Raw genomic sequence first — 16,808 nt, forward strand, 5'->3', positions numbered from 1 at the left:
TTTCTTTGAACATTTTCCTTGAACATTCTCACCTCAGGGGCTTTGTATATTTTGTTCTTCCTTGTTCCCTCTACCATGCGTGCTTTTTTTAGCTGCATGGTTTGTTTTCTCTCTGCTTACTCAAGTGTCACATCACTCTCTCTCAGGGATTCCTTTTTTGATGACTTCACTTACAGTTGGCAGTCCTGTCCCCCAGATATCATCTTGCCTTCCCTGCTTTGTTTTATCCATAACTCTTAGCACCATCTAACATGCTGATATACTATACACTTTGTCTTGTTTGTATATCTCTGTGTTAGAATGCAAGCTCCATGAGGGCTGATATTTTTGTCTGTTTTGTCTAGGGCTGAGAAAATGTCTGCTTTATTAGTAGTTGTAGATACTCAATAGATATTTGAATTATTGATTATATTTTTTTTACTTTTATTTTCCTTGAAATATCAATGTTATAACATTGAATATTTAATTTCCTAATTTAAAAAACCTCTTTTTAAACTTGGATGTTTATTGTAATGGAAATAAAGAAATCTTTTGTAGGGAAAATCAATATTTAGTTGTATAAGACATTACAGATACTTAGAAATAGTATATCATTATAAATGGTTTTTGTTGGCACAGCATTATATGTACCTGTTGCATACAAGGTGTTTAGGCTGCCTAAAGGGACAGTACTCCTTAGGCAGGGTCTAGATGTCCCCTCAGTTTATGCTAGCAGCAGTGGAAGAATGTGATAAGTTAAATTTCAGGGATCTGAGAGAATCAGCAGGAGATACTAAGAATTTCTGGTATGAAGCTGCAGGCAGTTGGTGTTCTGCCCTCATTTAGGCTGCCAGCTTGGGGCCAGCAGTGCTGGACCTGTTGGTGGTGTTCATAGCTCCAGAGAAGACACTATCATTCTTTGGCCAAGTCTGTTTCTGTTATTCATCAGTCAATAAGATCTAGCATTTACATTTTTAGGTTTGCTTTGTTAGGTAGCGTTCCTCATCAATAGTATATTGTAAACTCTCCTGTGGGAAGGGGGGTTTTGGACATATGCATTTGATTTTGACCTTCATCTCAGATATAGGACATGTAGAAATATGAAGTTCTTTAGCTCAGGGGTCCTCAGGCTCTTGGATCTAATACCTGGTAAGAGGTGGAGCTGACATAATAATCATAAAGTGCACAGTAAATATATACACTTGCATCGTCCCATCCCCACCCCCCATCCGTAGAAAGATTGTCTTCCACAGAATCAGTCGCTAGTGCCAAAAAAGCTGGGGACCGTTGCTTTAATTCATCAACTTACTGATGTGAGAAGCAGCCATCAGGTGGTACTGATAGAGGGAGTTGAAGGCAGAGAGATCTGTGTGGGTTTTGTTTTTTTTTAAGGAAGATACCTATTTTTTTCCTTAAAGAGGTTGATCTATAAATAAGCACAAGCCAAATTATTTAAATGTAAGGCTTATGAATTTACCAGGGTTTTAAGCAATTCAAAGAAAAATGCTTGAGTATTCATTGGTAAGGGGTGATTTGAATGGATTGTCATGTATTTTCTGTCAAGAATTTCATCTGTCCTAAATGAATTATAGACCATGTAACTTTTAACTTCAGATTTCAGAGTTTTGTTATATAGCTTTTAAATGTGTACAGAGGAAGTCTCATGTTCCAGTTGGCCATGGGAAACAGACAGAATTAGGGTGGGGGCGTGAAACTTGGTTTTGTGGAAGGGTGTGTGTGTGCTCAGTAGTGTCTGACTCTTTGCCATCCCATGGACTATAGCAGGCTCCTCTGGCTGTGGAATTTTCTAGGCAAGAATACTGGAGTGCATTGCCATTGCCTACTCTAGGGCATCTTCTTGACCCAGGGATCAAACCCATGTGTTCCTTGCGTCTCCTGCATTGGGGGTTGGATTCTTTACCACTGGGCCACCTGGGAAGCCCTGGGGAAGGGTATCTATGCTAATTTGATCAATTGAAATTAGTTGCTTGCTTGTTTCTTAAGTACGTGAAGGGTACTTTTTATAGAATAATGACAGAAATTGGCAAAACTTCAAGGGCAGTTCCCAAGGAATTGCTGCCCATCAGTGTTGACTGATTTTTTGTACAAGTCTATCACCAATTGGTCATACATTCTATTCTGTACTAGTTAATTTGTGCTTTCTTGGGGAAGGTGGAAGTGCTCCTCGAAAACAATTATTTCACAGTTTGAGGCGCTTTTTTTTCTTTTTTTGCATGCACTTGTTTGCAGTTTTAGAATGGTTTAGTGCTGCATATTTTGCAGTTGAGAGAAAGGAAACATTGATTTTGTGTGTATGTGGCAAAGAGATCAAGGAAATTAACAGATGTTTCACAGTAATACTTTGAAAGATTGTTATTGAGAGATTGCTGGCAAATGCAGAAACTAAAAGACAACATTTTTATGTTCTGCAGTGCAGTTTTCCTTTTTCTATACTTAGACAACATGTGTTAGCTTCTGTGGATATAGTTTGATAAACTTTTCAGTTCTCTAAAGATCAGTGCAGAGTACATCACGTGAAATGCTGGACTGGATGAAGCAGAAGCTGGAATCAAGATTGCCAGGAGAAATATCAATAACCTCTGATATGCAGATGACACCACCCTTATGGCAGAAGGCAAAGAGCAACTAAAGAGCCTCTTGATGAAAGTGAAAGAGGAGAGTGAAAAACTTGGTTTAAAACTCAGCATTCAAATAACGAAGATCATGGCACCTGGTCCCATCACTTCATGGCAAATAGATGGGGAAACAATGGAAACAGTGACAGGCTTTATTTTCTTGGGCTCCAAAATCACTGTAGATGGCGACTGCAGCCATGAAATTAAAAGACACTTGCTCCTGGGAAGAAAAGCTATGACCAACCTAGACAGCATATTAAAAAGCAGAGACATTACTTTGCCAACAAAGGTCAGTATGGTCAAAACTGTGTTTTTTTCAGGCTGATTCATATCAATGTATGACAAAACCCCCCCAAAAAAAAAAACCAAACAACTGTGGTATTTTCAGTAGTCATGTATGAATGTGAGAGTTGGACTGTAAAGAAAGCTAAGCGCCAAAGAATTGATGCTTTTGAACTGTGGTGTTGGAGAAGACTCTTGAGAGCCCCTGGGACTTCAAGAAGATCCAACTAGTCCCTTGGACTGCAAGGGGCCTAAAGGAAATCAGTCCTGAATATTCATTGGAAGGACTTGTGCTGAAGCTAAGCTCCAGTACTTTGGCCACCTGATGTGAAGAACTGACTCATTGGAAAAAGACCTTGATGTTGGGAAACATTGAAGGCAAGAGGAGAAGGGGACGACAGAGGATGAGATGGTTGGATGGCATCACCAACTCAATAGACATGAGTTTGAGTAGGCTCTGGGAATTGGTGATGGAGAGGAAGGCCTGGTGTGCTGCAGTCCATGGGGTTGCAAAGAGTCGGACTTGACTGAGTGACTGAACTGAAAGATCTAAGCAGATAATTTTAGTTTTTGATCAGTGTCAGCATGTAGTTCTCCCTCTTCTTTCTCCATAGGGAATATATGGATCAGAAAGCTGATTTTTGCGTTTCTTTTAGTGGTTACCTTAAAGATTAAAATATGCACTTTTGACTTCTCAAAATGTAATGTTTGTACTTTCTACCTCATTCTATGACATTGGTAAAATTGTTTTATAATTATTATATTCTCCAGCTTATATTATTATATATTTCAATTCTGTATTTTTATTCTCTCTATATGTTTATTTTCTACTGACAGTTGAAATAGCACAAAATATTTTCTTCCTGTTGTTTACACTTTTAAGAAGCAGAGAAAAAAAATCTAGTTTTATACTGTCTGTCCTAGTTATTATGTATTATTTAAACCATCCAGTGTTGGCTTCCCAAGTGGCTCATTGGAAAAGAATCCACCTGCTTATGCAGGAGATGCAAGAGATACCAGTTTTATCCCTGGGTCGGGAAGATCCCCTAGAGGAGGAAATGGCAACCCATTCCGGTATTTTTGCCTGGAAAATGTCATGGACAGAGGAGCCTGGAGGGCTACAGGCGTGGGGTCACAAAGAGTTGGATATGATTGAGTGCACACCACCTCCTTTGGCAAACCACTCAGTGTAAAGCCACCAAGCTCTTCTGTATACTTCTCCACAAGTCCTTTAGCTTCAATTTATCTTTTTACTTTTGTGTTGTATTTCTCTATTGACTTTAACTTTCTGAAATATATAGGGAATCATGAGACAGAGTGTTTCTTAGGGCCAAATGAGAAAATAGATCTAATGTTTATTAACATCAGCAAGATATTCCTAATGTATGATGGCCTTATAAGTAACTGACATCTAGGTAGGGAGGAAAGAGATAGATATAGGAAGGATGGCAGTGCTTATTAAAATTGTTATTGGGCCCTCTCCAGATTCTTGGACAGTAATATCTTAGAAGTATGAATATTGCTCCCACAAGATTCTTAAGCTTTTTAGTGAAAGGATAGCTTGTACACAAGCGAAAAGGTGGAAAAGAGTGCCAAATTCTGGAGAATTTTCAGGGAAGTCTGGTTTTAAAGGGATTGTGAGGGAGGGGGCCTCAGTGTGCTTGATTAGCTTGTGCTCAATTCTTGGATTGGTTGGCATCAAGGTGAAGTTTCAGGTATCATCAATCTTCTGGTTTCAAATGTTCTGGTGTCTACATGCTTGCAGTCAGCAGATTTCATCTGAAGGGGGTCTTCCTCCTATAAAAACAACTTAGGAATGTGTGTCAGGCTTTTATATCTTTCAGGGAACTAGGAGTTCAATGATTCTGCTTTGTGGCAGATTTATATGTACATACATCGTTGGAACAGAGATAATTTTTCATTCCTGTGGGTCTCCGGGTGTTAGCTCTGAGGCCCAAGCCTTCAGGTACTTTTATTCTACCAAGCCTGTCAAGGCCACTTGCTCAAGGCCATTTTCTTGGTTCTTTTCTAAAATGGTATTCTTGTCTTCCTGTCTCAAAATCATTGTTCATCTTTCACTCAACATGATTATTTTAAGATTCATGCATGTTGCTGGATGTATCAACAGATTATTATGTTGTGTGAATATACTGCAGTTTGTTGATTGTCCTGTTGGTGGACATCAGACTTGTTTCCGCTTTCTGGCTAATACAAATGAAACTTTTACAAAATTTGTGTTATTCTGTGGCCTTCTGCTTTCTTTTTCTCTTTGGTAGATACCTAAGACTAGAATTGCTAAGAGTAAGTGTATAGTTAACTTCTTAAGATGCTGCCTGTGACTTGTCTTCATTCTCTCAGTGTCTTTGAAAGAGCATAAGTACTTGATTTTGATGAAGTTCACCCTATCAGTTTTTTTTAAATAGATTGTGTTTTTGATTTGTATGTAAAGACAACTTTTCATAGCCCAAGGTTACAATATCCAATTGTTCCACCACTATTTGTTTAAAAAAACTATCCTTTCTCCACTAGATTGCCTTTGTATCTTTGCTGAGAATCAGTGTGTGTGTGGGTCTATTTCTGGACTATCCTGCTCCATTGATATATATATCTTTCTTTACACCAGAACCATGTTGCTTTGATTACTATTAATCTGAAATTAGGCACTCTGAGTCTTCTACTTTTGTTCTTTTTCAATATCATGTTGGCTGTTTAATTTTTAAACCGTTTTAAAATTTACTAAAAAAAATTTACTGGAGTATAGTGGATTTATAATGTTGTGTTAGTTTCAGATGTATAGCAAAATAAATCATTTATATATTACATGTATCTTTTTTTCAGATTCTTTTTCCTTATAGGTAATTGCAAGTATTGAGTAGAGTTCCCTGTGCTATACTGAAGGTCCTTAATTAGTTATCTATTTTATATATAGTCGTGTGTATATATCAATCTCAGTCTCCCAATTTATCCCTTCTCCCCACCCACTCCACTTCCCCCCGCCCCAGCAGTAAATATACATTTGTTTTCTACATCTGTGACTCTATTTCTGTTTTGTAAATAAGTTCATTTGAATCTTTTTTGTTTCTAAATTCCACATATAAATGGTATGATATGATATTTATCTTTTTGTGGTCTGACTTAACTTTACTCAGTATGATAATGTCTAGGTTGATCAGTGTTGCTCAAGTGGCATTGTTTTGTTTTTTATGGCTGAGTAATATTCCATTGTATGTAAGTATCACATCTTCTTTATCCACTCCTTTGTCAGTGGACATTTAGGTTGCTTCCATGTCTTGGCTATTGTAAACAGTGCTGCAGTGAACACTGGGGTGCATGTATCTTTTCAAATTGTAGTTTTCTCTGGATATATGCCCAAGAGTGGGATTGCTGGATCATGTGATAGTTCTGTATTTTTTGAAGGAATCTTCATACAATTATGGAACCTTCATACCTTCAATGCATATTGAAGTATATTTGACGGAACCTTCATACCTTCAATGCATAATGGTTGTACCAATGTGCATTCCCACGCACAGTGTAGGAAGGTTCCTTTTTCTCCACACCCTCTCCAGCATTTATTATTTGTAGATTTGGTGATGACGGCCATTATGATTGGTATGAAATGTTATCTCATTGTAGTTTTGATTTGCATTTCTCTAATAAGTTATGTTAAGCATATTTTCATGTGCTTTTTGCCATCTGTATGTGTTTGGAGAAATGTCTATTTAGATCTTCCACCCATTGTTTGATTGGGTTGTTTCTTTTTTTTTATATTGAGCTTGCATAAGCTATATGTTTTGTAAATTACTCCCTTTTTGGTTGCTTGGTTTGCAAATACTTTCTCATGTGGCTTGTGGAATCTTAGTTCCCTAACCAGGGCTTGAACCTACACCTTTGGCTATCTTTTGGTTTTATGATTTCCTTTGCTGTGCAAAAGTTATTAAGTTTAATTAGGTCCAATTTGTTTATTTTTGTTTTTTATTTTCATTACTCTAGGAGATGAATCAAAAAAGATACTTATGTGATTTTTGTTAGAAAGTGTTCTGCCTTTGTTTTCCTCTAAGAGTTTTATAGCATCCAGCCTTACATTTAGATCTTTACTCCATTTCAAGTTTATTTTTGTGTGGGGTGTTAGTTAGATCAAACCAGTCAATCCTAAAGCATATCAACCCTGAATACTCAGTGGAAGGACTGATGGTAAAACTGAAGTTCCAGTGCTTTGGCCACCTGATGTGAAGCACCAACTCACTGGAAAAGACCCTGATGCTGGGAAAATTGAAGGCAAACAGTGAAGAGGGCAGCAGAGGATAAGATGGTTAGATAGCATCACTGACTCAGTGGACATGAACTTGAGAAGAATCCCAGAGCTAGTGAAGGACAGGGACGCCTGGTATGCTGCAGTCCACGGAGTCACAAAGATTTGGACACAGCTTAGCGACTGAACAACAACAAATGGTTTTAGTGTCCTGATTGCATTTCTTTCCTTGAAAATAGATCTTTATCCTGAAATTTCAGCTTGTCTTTTTCATGTGTTTATTTTTATTTATAATTTATTTATTTGGCTGTGCCAGGTCATAGTGGTGGCATGTGGGATCTAGTTCCCTGTCCAGGGATTGAACCTGGGTCCCTGCATTGGGAGCACAGTCTCTTAGCTGCTGGACCAGGGAGGCCCCTAATTTCATTCTTTTGTATGTAGCAGTCCAGTTTTCCTATTACATTTATTGAAAAGACTGTCTTTTCTCCCTTGTATATTTTTGCCTCCTTTGTCATAGATTAGGTGACCATAGGTGTATATGTTTATCTCTGGACTTTTATCCTGTCCCATGGATCTATATTTCTGTTTTTGTGCCAGTTCCATACTGTTTGGATTACTGTAGCTTTGTAGTACAGTCTGAAGTCAGGGAGCCTGATTTCCTCTAGCTCTGTTTTTCTTTCTCAAGATTGCTTTGGCTATTCAGAGTCTTTTATGTTTCCATATAAATTGTAAAAATTTTGTGGTGTAATTCTGTGAAGGATGCCATTGGTAATTTGATAGGTGTTGCATTGAATCGGTAGATTGCCTTGAATTGTATAGTCATTTTGACTATATTCTTTCAATCCAAGAACATAGTATATCTCTCCATCTGTTTGTGTCATCTTTGATTTCTTTCATCACCTTTTTATAGTTTTCTGAGTACAGGTCTTTTGCCTCCTTAGGTAGGTTTATTCTTCAGTATTTTATTCTTTTTGATGCAACAGTAAATGGAATCATTTCCTTAATTTCTCTGATTTTTTGTTGTTAGTGTATAGGAATGTAAGAAATTTCTCTGTGTTAATTTTGTATCCTGCAACTTTACAACATTCATTGAGCTCTAGTAGTTTTCTGGTAGCATCTTTAGTATTGTCTCTGTGTAGTATCATGTCATTTGCAAACAATGATAGTTTTACTTCTTCTTTTTCAATTAGGTTTCCTTTTATTTTTCTTCTCAGAAAGCTGTAGCTAGAACTTTGAAAACTATGTGAATTAAAGTGGTGAGAGTGGACATCCTTTTCTTGTTCCTATTCTTAGAAAAACTAAGTTTTTCTCTCTTGAGAATGATGTTAACTGTGGGTTTGTTGTATATGGCCTTTTATTATGTTGAGATAATTTCCCTCTATGCCCACCTTCTGGAGAGTTTTCTTTTGTTGTCATAAATGGATGCTGAGTTTTGTCAGAAGTTTTTTCTGCATATATTGAGATGATCATGTTTTTATTCTTCAGTTTGTTAATGCATTGTATCATATTGGTTTGCATATATTTGCATCCCTGGGATAAATCTCACTTGATCGTGATGTATGATCCTTTTAATGTGTTGTTGGATTGAGTTTGCTAGTATTTTGAGGATTTTTGCATCTGTGTTCATCAATGATACTGGTCTGTAATTTTTTTTTTTTTGGTGGTATGTTGTCTAGTTTTGGTTTCAGGGTAATAGTGAAATGAGATTTCTTCTCTGCAGTTTTTGGAAGTTTCAGGAGGATAGATGTTCACTCTTTTCTAAATGTTTGATAGAATTTGCCCGTGAAACCATCTGGTCCTGGACTTTTTTTTGTTATTTCAATTTCAATACCTGTTATTGGTCTGTTCATATTTTCTATTTCTTCCTGGTTCAGCCTTGAAAGTTTGTACCTTTCTAAGAATTTTTCCATTTCTTCCAGATAGTCCATTTTATTGGCATATAATTTCTTTTAGTAGTTTCTTATGATCCTTTGTAATTCTTTGGTATCAGTTGTAACTTCTTTTTCATTTCTAATTTTATTGATTTGAGCTTTCCTCCCACCCCCTTTTTTATGATGAGTCTAGCTAAAGGCTTATCAACTTTATCTTTTCAAAGAACCAGCTTTTACTGTCAATGATCTTTTCTATTGCTTTCTTCATCTCTAATTCATTTACTTCTGCTCTGATCTTTATGACTTCTTTCCTTCTACCAACTTTGGGTTTTGTTTGTTCTTTCTCTAGTTGCCTTAGGTATAAGGTTAGGGTTTTTAAAAAAATAATTTTATTTATTTATTATTGGTTGCATTGTGTCTTCATTGCTGCATGTGGGCTTTCTATATTTGTGGCAATCAGGGACTGTTCTTCATTGTGATACATGGGCTTTAGGCACATGGGCTTCAATAGTTGCAGCATGTTTCTCAATAATTGTGGCTTGTGGGTTCTAGAGTATGGGCTCAGTAATTGTGGTGCATGAACTTAGTTGCTCTGCAGCATGTGGAATCTTCCTGGACAGGGATCAAATCTGTGTCCCCTGCATTGGCAAGTGGATTCTTATCCAGTGTACCACCAGGGAAGTCCCTGTTTGTTTATTTTTGGTTACACTTGGTCTTCCTTGCTGCAGGTGGACTTTCTCTAGTTATGGCAAGTGGGGGCTACTCTTCTTTATGGTGCACGGGTTTCATGTGGTGGCTTCTCATTGTGGTGGTTTCTCTTGTTGTGGAGCACAGGCTCTAGGTGCATGGGCTTCAGTAGTTGAAGCAAGTGGGCTCAGAAGTTGTGGTGCACAGGCTTAGTTTCTCCATAGCATGTGGAATCTTCCCAGACTAGGGATCAAACCCACATCCCCTGCATTGGCAGGCAGATTCTCATCCACTGTACCATCAGGGAAGTCCAGGTTAGGTTGTTTGAGATTTTTCTTGTTTCTTGAGGTGAGGTGAGATTGAATTGCTACAGTACAATCTATTGTATTTGTGTGTTTTACAGTTGTTGTTGTTTTACCTATAATAAATAGAATGTTGTGGTCGGAAAAGATGCTTGATATGCTTTCAGTTTTCTTAATTTACTGAGGCTTAATTTATGGTCCAAGATCAGTGCTGGAGAATGTTCCATATGTGCTTGAAGAAAGTATATTCCGCTGCTTTCAGATGGAATGTCCTGTAAATATAAAAATAATAAAGTTCATTTGGTCTAATGTATCATTTACAGCTTGTATTTCCTTACTGATTTTCTGTCTGGATGATCTATCCATTGGTATAACTGAAGTATTCAAGTCCCCCATCATTACTGTGTTACTATTGATTTCCCTTTTTATGGCTATTAATATTTACCTTATATATTGAGGTGCTTCTATGTTGGGTGCATATATATTTACAATTTTTAAATTTTCTTATTGAATTGATCCCTTGATCATTATGTAGTGTCCTTCCTTATTTGCGTTGGGTATTTGAGATCCTTTACATTTCCATGTGAATTTTCTAATTCTGTTGTTGATTTCTACAAAGAAAGCCTGATGAGATTTTATTGTATATGTATTTCCATTTGGGGAGAACTGGCATCTTAACAATACTGAATGTTCTGATCCATGAATGTGATATCTCTCCATTTGTTTAGGTTTTTCCTTAACTTTTTCAACAGTGTTCAATAATTTGGGGTGCACTGATTTTCCACATGTTTCATCAGTTTTAGCTCTTAAGTATTTAATATTTTTGATGGTATTGTAAATGTTTGTATTTTCTGTTTCAGTTTCTCATTATTCATTGCTGGTTGATTTTTTCCCCTCTTTTTTTTATTGTGGTAAATTATTTCCATAACATAAAATTTACTATTTTGAAGTGTAGAGTTCAGTGACTTTTAATACATTAACATTGTTGTACAACAATTCTCACCATCCATCTTCAGACTTTTTTCATCTTCCCAACTAAAACTCTATACTGGTTAAATAGTAACTGCCCATTCCTCACTCCCTGCAGCTTCTGGCAGCCATCATTCTACTTTCTGTTCTATTGATTTAACTATTCTGGGTACCTCATATAAGTGAAGTCTTATAATATTTATCCTTTTGTGACTGGCTTATTTTATTTAGCATAATGTGTTCAAGATTCACCCATGTTGTAGCATGTGTCAGAATTTAAGTCTGGATCCTCAGCAGTGGCCAGAGGACTGGAAAAAGTCATTTTTCATTCCAATCCCAAAGAAAGGCAGTGCCAAAGAATGCTCAAACTACTGCACAATTGCACTCATCTCACACGCTAGCAAAGTAATGCTCAAAATTCTCCAAGCCAGGCTTCAACAGTACATGAACCATGAACCTCCAGATGTTCAAACTGAATTTAGAAAACACAGAGGAACCAGAGATCAAATTGCCAACATCTGCTGGCTCACTGAAAAAGCAAGAGAGTTCCAGAAAAACATCTATTTCTGCTTTATTGACTACACCAAAGCCTTTGACTGTGTGAATCACAACAAACTGTGGAAAATTCCTCAAGAGATGGGAATACCAGACCACCTGACCTGCCTCCTGAGAAACCTGTATGCAGGTCAAGAAACAACAGTCAGAACTGGACATGGAACAACAGACTGGTTCCAAATAGGAAAAGGAGTACATCAAGGTTGTATATTGTTACCCTGCTTATTTAACTTATATGCAGAGTATATCATGTGAAATGCTGGACTGGATGAAGCACAGTCTGGAATCAAGATTGCATGGAGAAATATCAATAACCTCAGATATGCAGATGACATCACCCTTATGGCAGAAGGCAAAGAGGAACTAAAGAGCCTCTTGATGAAAGTGAAAGAGAAGAGTGAAAAAGTTGGTTTAAAACTCAACATTCAGAAAACTAAGATCCATGGCATCGGGTCCCATCACTTCATGGCAAATAGGTGGAGAAACAGTGGAAACAGTGACAGACTTTATATTTTGGGGCTCCAAAATCACTGCAGATGGTGGTGACTGCAGCCATGAAACTAAAAGACACTTGCTCCTTGGAAGAAAAGTTATGACCAACCTAGACAGCATATTAAAAAGCAGAGACATTACTTTGCCGACAAAGGTCCAGCTAGTCAAAGCTATTGTTTTTCCAGTAGTCAGGTATGGATATGACTATAAAGAAAGCTGAGTGCTGAAGAATTGATGCTTTTGAACTGTGGTATTGGAGAAGACTCTTGAGAGGCCCTTGGAATGCAAGGAGATTCAACCAGTCCATCCTAAAGGAAGTCAGTCCTAAATGTTCATTGGAGGGGCTGATGCTGAAACTGAAACTCCAATACTCTGGCCACCTGATGTGAAGAACTGAGTCATTGGAAAATACCCTGATGCTGGGAGAAATTGAAGGTGGGAGGAGAAGGGGATGACAGAGGATGAGATGGTTTGATGGTATCACCAACTCAATGGACATGAGTTTGAGTAAACTCCGGGAGTTGGTGATGGACAGGGAGGCCTGCTGTGCTGCAATCCATGGAGTCGCTAAGAGTTGGACACGACTGAGCAACCGAACTGAACTGAGTATTCTACTGTATGTACAGTTGACTCTTGTAGAACATGGTTTGAACTGTGTATGTCCACTTATGTGCAGATTTTTTTCAGTAGTGAATATTTCTGAACTCCACGATCACTGTTGGTTGAATACATGGATGCAGAGGAACCTTAGATACTGAGAGCCACCTATATGTTATATGTGAATTTTTGACGGTACCGATTGTTGGCATCCTTAACCCCCACATTATTCAAGGATCACCTGTATATACCATATTTTGTTTATTCATTCACAGTTATTCATTCTAACACTGTTCATCACTAGACACTTGGGTTGTTACCATCTTTTGGTTTTTGTGAATAATGCTGCTGTTTATACAGACATACAAATATCTGTTCCAGTCCCTGCTTTCAGTTCATTTTGGTGTGTACCCAGAAGGGGATTGTTGGATTGTATGTGACGCTGGTGGTGAAGAACCCATCTGCCAATGCAGGAGACTTAAGGGGTGTGGGTTTGATCTCTCAGTCAGGAAGATCCCCTGGAGGGAGGGCCTGGCAACCCACTCCAGTATTGCCTTGAGAATCCCCATGGACAGAGGAGTCTGGCAGGCTATAGTCTATAGGGTCACAAAGAGTCTGACATGACTGAAGTGACTTGGCACATGCATGGTAATTTTATCTTTCATTTTTTGAGGAACTGCCATACTCTTTTCCATAGTGGCTGTACCATTTACATTCCCACCAGCAATGCACAAGAATTCCAGTTTCTCCACATTCTTAGCCACACTTGTTGTTTTCTATTTTTGTTTTGTTTTTGTTAGTAGTAGCCATCCTAATGGGTGTGAAATGGTTTCTCATTGTGGTTTTAATTTGCATTTTTCTAATTTTCATTTTAATAGCCATTTTCATGGTTAGTGATGTTAAGCATCTTTTCAGGTGCTTATTGGCCGTTTTTGTGTATCTCTTTTTAGAGAAATGTCTATTCAAGTCCTTTGCCCATTTTAAAATCAGACTTATGTTTTTGTTGAGTTGTAGGAGTTATTTATTCTGAGTATTGACTCCTTATCAGAAGTATTGGGTTGGCCAAAAAGTTTGTTTGGGTTTTGTTCAGGTTTTCCTGTAAGATGGTGCAGCAAAACCTGAATGAACTTTTTGGTCAGTCCAATGTTACTTGCAAATATTTTTTCTCATTTTGCAAGTTGGCATTTTATTCTAGTGTTTTTCAATGCACAAAAGTTTGAATTCTAATAAAGTCAAATTTATATATTTTTTTCTTTTGTTACTTATGCTTTTGATGTCATAACCAAGAAATGGTTGTCAAATCCAATGTCATGAAGCTTTTGCCTTTTGTTTTCTTCTGAGTTTTATAGTTTTAGCTCTTACCTTTAGAATTTTGATCCATTTTAAATTAACTTTTGTATGTGGTATAAGTAAGCATCCAACTTCATTTTTTACATGTATACACCTAGTTTTCCCAACATTATTTGTTGAACAGAGCTTGTTCTTTTCCCATTGAATGATCTTGGCATGCTTGTTGAAAATAATTTGACTGTGGATATGCAGTATTATTTCTGGGGTATTCATTCTAATCCATTAGTCTATATGTCTTTAATGCCAGTACCACACAATTTTGATTACTTTGGCTTTGTAGTCACCTTTGAAATCAGGAAATGTGAGAGCTTTAACAAGATTGTTTTGGCTATGTGGGATCTCCTGAGGGTCTGAACTTTAGGGTGAATTCCAGCAAATTGATTCAGTACATACATACTTTTTCATTATAGGTTATTACAAGATTTTGAATATAGTTCGCTGTGATATACAGTAGAACCTAGTTGTGTATTTATTTTATATATAGTGGCGTGTATCTGCTAGTCCCAAACTCCCAATTTACTCCTTACCCCCTGCTCCTTTGGTAACCATTGATGCGTTTTCTCTCTTTGAGCCTGTTTCCATTTTTAAAATAAGTCCATTTATATAATATTTTAGATTCCACATGTAAGTGATATCACACTATATTTGTCTTTTCTGACTTTGCTTCTTTTAGTGTGATAATTTCTGGGTCCAACTGTGTTGTTGTAGATGACCTTATTTAATTCTTTTGTAAGTCTGAGTAGTATTCGATTGTGTGTGTGTATCATAATCCATTCGTCTGTTGATGAGCATGTGTTGTTTCCATTTCTGTTTCTGCAAAAAAAGTCACTGGGCTTTTGATAGAGATTGCATTAAATCTGTAGACCAGTTTGTATAGTATTGACATCTTAACAGCATTAAGTCTTCCAGTCTGTGAACACAGGATATTTTCCTAGTAATTTCTGTCTTCCGTTTCCTTCACAACTTGTATAATATTCAGTGTATAATTCTTTTGCCTTCTTGCTTTATTCCTATTTTATTCTTTTTGATGCTACTATACATGGAATTGTTTTCTTAATTTTCTTTTTAAATTGTTCATTGTTAGCGTATAGACATAAAGTTGATTTTTTGCATTGACTTTGTATTCTGGTACTTTCTGAATTCATTTATTCTAATGGGTTTTTGGGTTTTTTTTTTTTTTTTTTGGTGGACTCTTTAGGGTTTTCTGTGTTTCAGATCATGTCATCTGCAAAGAGATAATTTTACTTCTTCCTTTCCAACTTGAATGCCTTATATTTCTTCTTCTTGCCTAATTGCTCAGGCTAGGACTTCCAGTACTATATAGATCAGAAGTGGTGAATGCAATTATCTTTGCATGGTTCCTAATCTTAGAGGAAAGGTTTTCAGTCTTTTTATGTTGAATATGATGTTTTCATAGATGGCTTTTGTTATGTTGAAGTAGTTTCCTTCTATTCCTAGTTTGAGTGTTTTTATCTTGAAAGGGCATTGAACTTTGTCAGATGCTTTCTCTGCACTGATTGAGATTATCATGTGGTGTTTTTTTTTTTTTTTTTCTTTTATTTTGTTAATGTAGTATATTACATTTTTTTTTTTTTTCATATGTTGAACCATTCCTGCGTTCCAGGAATAATCCTGCTTGGTAATGGTGTATAATCCTTTTAATATGCTGCTTAGAATTTGGTTTGCTAAACTCAGTTTGTTGCATTTTTCATTATTGTTTAAATGATGGGATATCGGTTTGTGGTTCTCTTTGCTTGTGTTGTCTGGTTTGGGTACTAGGGTAATGCTAACCTTATGGAATATCTTAGGAGAGATACACGTGATTCTTTTATATCGTGCAGCATTGAAAATTTGAGCCATTCTAGTTTTAAGTCACTTGACTATAGATCTCCTGCCTGGCTTAGGGTGGGGCTGAGGCAGAGAATAAACTCTAGGTGGTTACTGAGAGATGGTATGGTACCCAGAAGCTGAGTCTCCTTTTTTCCCCTGAGGGTCTCTAAGTCTGTGCAAACTTGACACTATGGGTAGGAAAACAAGTGCTTGGATGCGCGCCCCTTCTGAAAGTAGTGTCTTAATATTTTGCAGATAGATGGGGATAGGGCTTCCCACTGAACTTTAAAAAAAAGTGTATTAATAATAATGATGGTGCTGCTGATAAGGACCTTTCGAAGGACCTAGAGGGATGGAAGCCATGGTTGTTCATTTGCTTAGTTGTGTCTGATTCTTTGCAACCCCATGGACTGCAGCATGCCAGGCTTCCCTGTCCTTTACCATCTTCTGGAGCTTGCTCAAACTCATGTCCTTTGAGTTGGTGATGCCATCCAACTATCTCGTCCTGTGTTGTCTCCTTCTCCTCCTGCCTTCAGTCTTTGCCAGCATCAGAGTCTTTTAGGAAAACCAGGCCAGTGATAGTTCACTGAAGACAAGAGAGTATTCAGGATTTACATTCCCTTGCATAAATCTTGGGGGTATATATTATTTCATAACAAATTCCTGATTATGCTGAGCTTGCAGTCTCCCATATTACATGAATGCCTAAGTTAATTAAGCCATCTGAAATCCTGAATTGTCATTGATCATTAAGAATCTTAATTTTAATTCATGGTTCTTTTCAGCATCTTTAATATTGGCCCCTTCCTGATTATCATTTTCATCTAAACCTGTATATAAACTTAGTTTTACAAAGATTGAGTTCTTTTACTTATTACATATCCTTAAATGCATGCAAGTATAAACAATATTTTCCCCATTTTATGCTGATTTTACTTGTTACAGTTTTTGCATTTATGATGTATCATTGTTCCTGGACCTTGTACCCATTTAAAAACAGCCTCCC

The 16,808-nt window shown here is 37.1% G+C and overlaps 1 protein-coding gene across 3 annotated transcripts in view; it reads left to right on the plus strand.

Moving 5' to 3' along the window:
- Window positions 1-16,808, plus strand: part of CEP70 (centrosomal protein 70) — a 73,124-nt gene that overhangs the window by 19,136 nt on the left and 37,180 nt on the right. The window lies entirely within an intron of this gene.

The sequence above is a fragment of the Muntiacus reevesi genome, chromosome 8 (assembly GCF_963930625.1).
Source record: "Muntiacus reevesi chromosome 8, mMunRee1.1, whole genome shotgun sequence".
Classification (NCBI taxonomy): domain Eukaryota; kingdom Metazoa; phylum Chordata; class Mammalia; order Artiodactyla; family Cervidae; genus Muntiacus; species Muntiacus reevesi.